The sequence below is a fragment of the Hibiscus syriacus genome, unplaced genomic scaffold, assembly GCF_006381635.1.
Source record: "Hibiscus syriacus cultivar Baekdansim isolate YM2019G1 unplaced genomic scaffold, ASM638163v2 tig00110050_pilon, whole genome shotgun sequence".
In the NCBI taxonomy this organism is placed as follows: domain Eukaryota; kingdom Viridiplantae; phylum Streptophyta; class Magnoliopsida; order Malvales; family Malvaceae; genus Hibiscus; species Hibiscus syriacus.
This window is the reverse complement of record NW_024062576.1, coordinates 824,391-831,290: the sequence shown is the minus strand read 5'-3', so window position 1 is coordinate 831,290 and position 6,900 is coordinate 824,391. Positions and strand designations below refer to the sequence as shown.

Genomic DNA, 6,900 nt, shown 5'->3' with positions numbered 1-6,900 from the left:
AAATCCTTAATAAAAATTTATAACTAGATTCATAGTGAAATCTGAGTTTGAAGCTCTAGATAAGTCTGGAGAATAAGCTGAATAGCTTTGGAATTTTTTGGATGATATTCTTAAATGGCTTAAACATGTGCCCACAGTATGTTTATACACAATATGTTTATATTGTGGCTAGCAAGTAAAATGTTGAAAACATGTGTCATACAAGCACTTGAAAATGTGGGGATGTCTTAAGAAGGTAATTGTCATATTACCAAAACAAATGAAAATAAATCCTAAATAATGGATTGTATTTTCTTTGACTATCCTATTCTTAGAAGGATATATTGGTGCTAGTTGGAATTTGATATTCAATATATCAACGGCACAAGTGAATTTGTTTCACACTGGAAAGAAAAATTGTGTCATGAAAATCCTTAATAAAAATTTATAACTAGATTCATAGTGAAATCTGAGTTTGAAGCTCTAGATAAGTCTAGAGAATAAGCTGAATAGCTTTGAAATTTTTTGGATGATATTCTTAAATGGCTTAAACATGTGCCCACAATATGTTTATACTGTGGCTAGCAAGTATAATGGTAAGCCGAGACGTATGCATCATCGACACAAAATCATGGATAACTGATCTCAAATGGAGTTATATCTATTGATTTTGTAAGATCAAAGGATAACATTACGGATCCGCTAACCTAAGGGTTAAATCGATATCAAGTTGAGAAAACATCGAAAGGAATGTGATTAAAGCTCATGAAATTTAAAGATGTTATATGAAGGAAAACCCTACCTTGTTGACTGGAGATCCCAAGATCTAGGTTCAAAAGGACAACCTAATTGCATAACCCATGTACGGTCATTGTCGAGATTTCTTATCCCAAGTCCATTCATATGATGTAAACAGTGATCAAAGTGGTATATGTTAAGCAAAAGCTTTTAATGACCATTGTGTGCTATGGTGAGTCGAGCAACATAAGGCATCTATGTGAGAGTGAAGTGGGGCCGCTTCAAGGAGACTATTATGCATAGTTCTTTCAAACTCTTACAGAACCAGGCGGATGTCCACTGATTTAAGGACATACCCATGAAAACTAAATTCTTGTTAGAGGGGTAGTTGTGTGAAGTATGTTATCGTTTACACAAACGGAAAAACAGTTCACGGACATCGCTTCTTCTGTTTAACCAGTAAAGTAAATATAATGTCACCATATCGTGCCGAAATGTTTTTTTTTTGATTAAATCATCAATTTTATTCATGTGGGGGATTGTTGGAAAAAGGGTGAATTTAATTGATGGATATAAAAATATATTAAATTCACAATCATTTTGACTATTGAAAAGTAAAAGATAATTTTTAATTTGAGTATTAGTAGGATAATTACTCTTTTAATAAGTCAATTTAAAAAAGTATTTGTTATCTTTGAATATTAAAAGATAATTATATACTTTGTATAGTTCAAATTAAAATAATACATGTTTAAGTTTGAAAAGTAAAAGGAGTTTATCTTTTAAACCATTGTAAATTAAATATATTATTTAATTTGAATATTAGTAGGACAATTACTCTTTGAATATGTCAACTTAAAAAAGTATTTGTTACATTTTTAACTTTGAATATTAAATATAATTATATACTTTTGTATATTTCAAATTAAAATAATACATATTTAAGTTTGAATGGTAAAAGAAGTTTTATCTTTTGAATATTTCAAATGAAAAGATATTGTTATTTGTTTAATGCTGAATATTAAAAGATATTTGGTTGGATTAAATCTCTCTTAAAATCTCCTATAAATAGTGAGTAAACATGTTAGGTTTTTTCACATCTTAATAGATTTCACAACTAAGTTTTTCAAGAACTTCTCTTATCTTGAAAAAGTTTTCTCTTCCTTAGTTTTTCTTGAAGGCAAGGACCGTTCGTGATATGTGCAGATGTGTTACTATAGTTGATCATTAGTTGTTGTATCCTGGGAGACAGACGACCAACGAACTAGAGCACCAAAAGAGTGGCTAAAAATCTGTCTTAAGGAAACTGTGTAGCAACAGGCCTCGATTCCGATCGATAGATCAAAATAAAAGGAGTATTTTATTTCCATTTATTTTATCTTATCTTCCAAGAAGTTTAATCTTTTTGGTTTATTTTCTCATAATTGATTTTGTCTCATATTGTTATTTCGGATAACAATCTTAATATAAGAGGAAACTCGTTCTATCTCTTATCCTTTCATTCCCTTTAGTTTATTTTATAATAATATTTATTCATTATTATTTTTCTATATCATTCTCAGATTAATGTGCGTATTTTTTTAACATAATTTCTATTGGCATTCGACAAATCTTTCTAACACATAGTTGTAATTGTAGAGAGGCGGTACGCAGTCCCATGGTAGAAGCACAATGTTCAGTCCAACCATGCTTTCCTGTGGTGTTGAAGAATAGGACAATGGCGTTTGAGGTTTATTTTTTTAATTTTTTTTCTCTTACAGGTTCATGTAATCTGACAGAGGAATAAATGAAAATCTTGACTGACATTTTCTTCTATTTTGTGCACCTTATTGTTGGAAACTAATATGGCAGGAAGAAGAGATTCAATGTTGCATTAGAATTTATGAGTCAGGAAATGAAATTGCTAAGTTCCTCCAATCGGGAACACTTCCTTATAAGAGTAAACATGGTAATGATTTTCATTATATTTATAAGATTGTTGTATTATTGTTTTTATCTATTTTTTTCGGAATTGAAAAGTTCTGATTTTTACTATAAATATATGTTTTTGATTTGCAAATGATTAGTTTGAGTTTTGAAAAAGAAGTTATCACGTTAGAGAGTTAATGGAGGTAACTGTCACATCAACAAAAACTAACCGATGTATTGATAGTGACTTGTTGAAAAAGAACTAAAATTTTAATGATTATAAATTTTAAAAGTTGGATGATCAAAATACAAGTGCTCTAAAAATTTAGGGACTATTTATATATTTTACCCAAAATTTAAATACTTTATTGTATTCTTACAAAAACCAGCATTCAGTTGCCATCACAATAGTCTTTCAATTGAATTAGCTCCCGTAGATGGTATAACGACACCATCAATTTTAAGGCAACACCAGCCATACAAGTTCATTGCGACGCTTTCATACCTATTGGATTAGAGAAGAAAATAACAAATTCCGTGGTACTGTAAATTTATTAGAGACTCAGAGGCAATATTCGTACCTTTATAATTTATAATTTTCTTAAAAATCCCAATTCAGAATTTTCTTTCAGAATTTTTAAAATCTCTGGTCGCCTTTTGATGGTAACAGATAATATTTTATGATTATGACATATCATCCTAACAACGAAGGTTAAATCTTAAATTCAAAATAATTATAAAATCATAATATAGATATACAAACAAAAATAATATTTAAAGGCTTAATTGTGAATTAAACCAACATTAATTTACGTGGCATAGTGAAAAGGATTGCATACATGTTCGTTCCACCTCTGCGTTCTAAAATTCCATGGGTCAGAGAGCGTGGAAGCGCAACCAGACGACGCGTGTACCCAGCGGCTTTAAGGGTCAGGACCCCGAACCATCTGGAAGATTTCCAAATCTCCGCGAAACAGAATCTATTTAATTTTGCAACTGTCATCTTTTAACTTGTAACTCTCGCTCTCTGTTTCTTCGAATAAGCCACATTCCGATTCAACAATTCCCCAGCAACGTTTCAGGTTTCTCGAAGATGAAAATTGGATGCCCGTTGTCTTTTGCTTTCATTTCAACGCTGTTAATTTTACACGGTGAAGCCAAAACTCTTGATCCTTACAAGGTAAGGAAGAGTGATTTCTGCTTTCTGTTTGTTTTGCATTCCGTTCTTGCTATAGTTTTTTGCTTAGATTTTCTGGGCGGTTATAGATTTATTAATTGAAAGAATCGTATTCTTGCTATTTTTTTATCTGCTCTTGATCTTTATTTTGAGTGCTTTAATGGAAAATTCTGAAACCTAATATGCATTCTTGAAATTTCAACGAGGATATCTTTGTATAGATATAGAAAGAACTTATTTTCTGTTAGAAAGAGCTTCAGCTCTTTGATTACTGGAAAATTAAAGTAGTTTCTAATGAATCGACTTGATCCGCAGGTTCTTGGTGTGGAGAAAAACGCCAGTCAAAGAGACATTCAAAAGGCTTTCCACAAGTACGTTTTACTTTAAATTTATTAACTATTATTAATTGTCTTCTAGGTTATAAATTAGTCCTTTATTCTTTTTCTGTCTCCAGGATAATGTACATTACTTGATTGATTAATATTCAATTTGTGGCATTACCTTTTCGCTGTATTCTTCAATTTCATCTGTACTTCTTTCAATATAAGATAGCTTTAGTCGTTTAATGCCAAGACTTGTGCTGATTCTTCCGAACATGAATGCTTATGCATATTCAATCATATAATTCCTACAAACATGCATTCATTTTGTAATCGATTTTTCTTAATTGTAATTTATTAGGCTTTCCCTCCAGTACCACGCCGACAAGAACAAAAGTAAAAGCGCGCAAGAGAAGTTTTCTGAGATCAACAACGGTAAAAATGAACTTCTTACTATATTAATCAATCTTTGGCCTACATGGTTTCTAAATGATATTGCACAGATTAGAAAATTATTAAACTTATGAATAAAAGAATGGATTTTGTTGTTGGACCTTTGAATTTTCGCCACTACTTTTGTCTGCTATCAGGAGAATTGATTCATCCTTCTTGTTTGATCAGCGTATGACATTTTATCGGATGATCAGAAGAGAAAAAATTATGATATGTATGGTGATGAAAAAGGTGCCCCAGGATTTGATGCTGGGAACCTGGGAATCATGGTGGACATACTTTCTTCACTAGCGGTGGACCTGGACAAAGTGGGTTTACATCAGGACCAGGTGCATGGCAGCACATGGGAGGGCAGGGAAGTTCCCAGAGTTTCTCATTTTCCTTCAGTGGCCCTGGTGGATCTCGCTCATTTAGCAGCCATGGTGGTGGACCAGGTTCCTTCGGTTTTGATGTTGACGACATTTTCTCAGGGTTCTTTGGGGGTGGTATGAAAGATCAATTTGGCGGTTTCGGAAGTTCGAGCAGGTCTCAATATCAATCTGGGGGTTCATCTCAGTCTCAATCTAGGAGTTCACCTAAGAGCATTAGAGCAATAAATTCTGAGATCTTCAGGAAAGAGATAGCCGACCAAGGGATGACTTGGGTTTTGTTATTTTATACATCTTCGTTGCAGGGGAAACAATATTTTGAATCTATCATGGATGAGGTGGCCAGTTTATTTCCAGGAGCAATAAAGGTACTGTTGCTTTTGTAATTTTTTTGCCTGTAATTCGTATTTTTTGCTAACCAGTGCTTCCATTAGCTCACCTTTCTTTATGCCTTTTGTTAGATTGGGAGCATAAATTGTGAAACTGAGTTGTCTTTATGTAAAGAACTGGCTGCACGTCCTGGGAGAGCTCCAAGGTTGTTTGTTTACTCGTACAAAGGAAGTGAGAAGGGTTATCTTGAAGAATACAAGGGTGATTTAACGGCTAAGAATGTCAAATCATTTTGCCAAGATCATTTACGTAGGTTTTCAAAAAGGATAAGCCTAAAGCATTTTGACTTGTCTTCTAGTAATGCAGAAAATCACCTCAAGGTGATGCTTCTTTCTACCAAAAAGGATACACCAGTGATCTGGCGTGTTCTCAGTGGCTTGTATCACAAAAGATTCACTTTCTACGATGTGGAGGTATGGTTCCAAGATCTTATTGTTTGGAATTTTTTCTTACAAGGAAGTACGGTTCTTTTAAATCCTATATGAACTAGAAGCAAATCTAGCCTATGAAATTCTGTGCTTGTGAAAAGATAAGGAGTTGTACAAAGTCACAGACTTCAGAAATTTAGAGAAGTAATTTCTATTTAATTGATTTCTTAAGTCCTGACGCGTTCATTATTTATGTAGGTTCACGATGTTTCTGATCCGGTTGTGAAAAAGTTAGGTGTTGATGAACTTCCTGCTATAATTGGGTGGCTGTCCAATGGAGAGAAGCATATTTTGAAATCTGGTATTTCTGTAAAGGATTTGAAGTCTGCCATCAAAGATCTCAGTTCGATACTTGATAATTTTGAGAAGAAGAATAAGAAGGTAGCTTCATCTCAGACTAGAGAAAAACAGAGGGATTCCAAGGAGGGACAGTTACCTTTGTTGACAGCATCGAACTTTGATGCTCTTTGTGGGGATAAAGCTCCTGTCTGTACTATTGGTGCATTTCGATCGACCAAAGCTAGGGATAAGCTAGAGTCCCTTTTATCTAAGGTGAGAAAAATTCCTCCCTTCAAAGAAATACATATAAAGGTGCAAGAGAAATGTAATGGTTAATCATGTAGACATACCTATGTTTAGTTTTCTCACTGTCGCATGATATGTACTTTCAGGTTTCTCAGAAATCCCTATCAAGGAGGCAGTATGCGGCATCTGGTTCCAGGGATTCTGTATCCTATGTCCTCTTAGATGCTACCAAGCAAGAATCATTTTTAGGTGCATTCGACAAATCTGGATTTAAATCAATGGATAATCTCCTGGTGGTGTACAAACCTCGGAAGGGGAAGTTTGCTGCATTTACGGGTGACATGAGCATCGAAGAGGTAGAGAAGTTCGTTAGTGCCGTTCTTAACGGAGATGTACAATTCACCAAGACAAGGCAGAAGCCAGTTCTCAAGTGAACCAGTCGATCAATGTGAATTCAGTTCTGATTTCCGAACACCATGTACAGTGTAAAGATTTCACACCTACACTATGCGTACACCATGGCTCCAAATGCCCACCTTGAGTGGGGTGTTCTTTCCATCATACACGATCTATGAGTTTGAAACATCTTGCATAATGCAAGGGGTGTTCACTCA

The 6,900-nt window shown here is 34.0% G+C and overlaps 1 pseudogene; it reads left to right on the top strand.

The window, feature by feature from the left end:
* The first annotated feature begins 3,691 nt into the window (after positions 1 to 3,691).
* Positions 3,692 to 6,900, top strand: LOC120214060 (annotated as a pseudogene).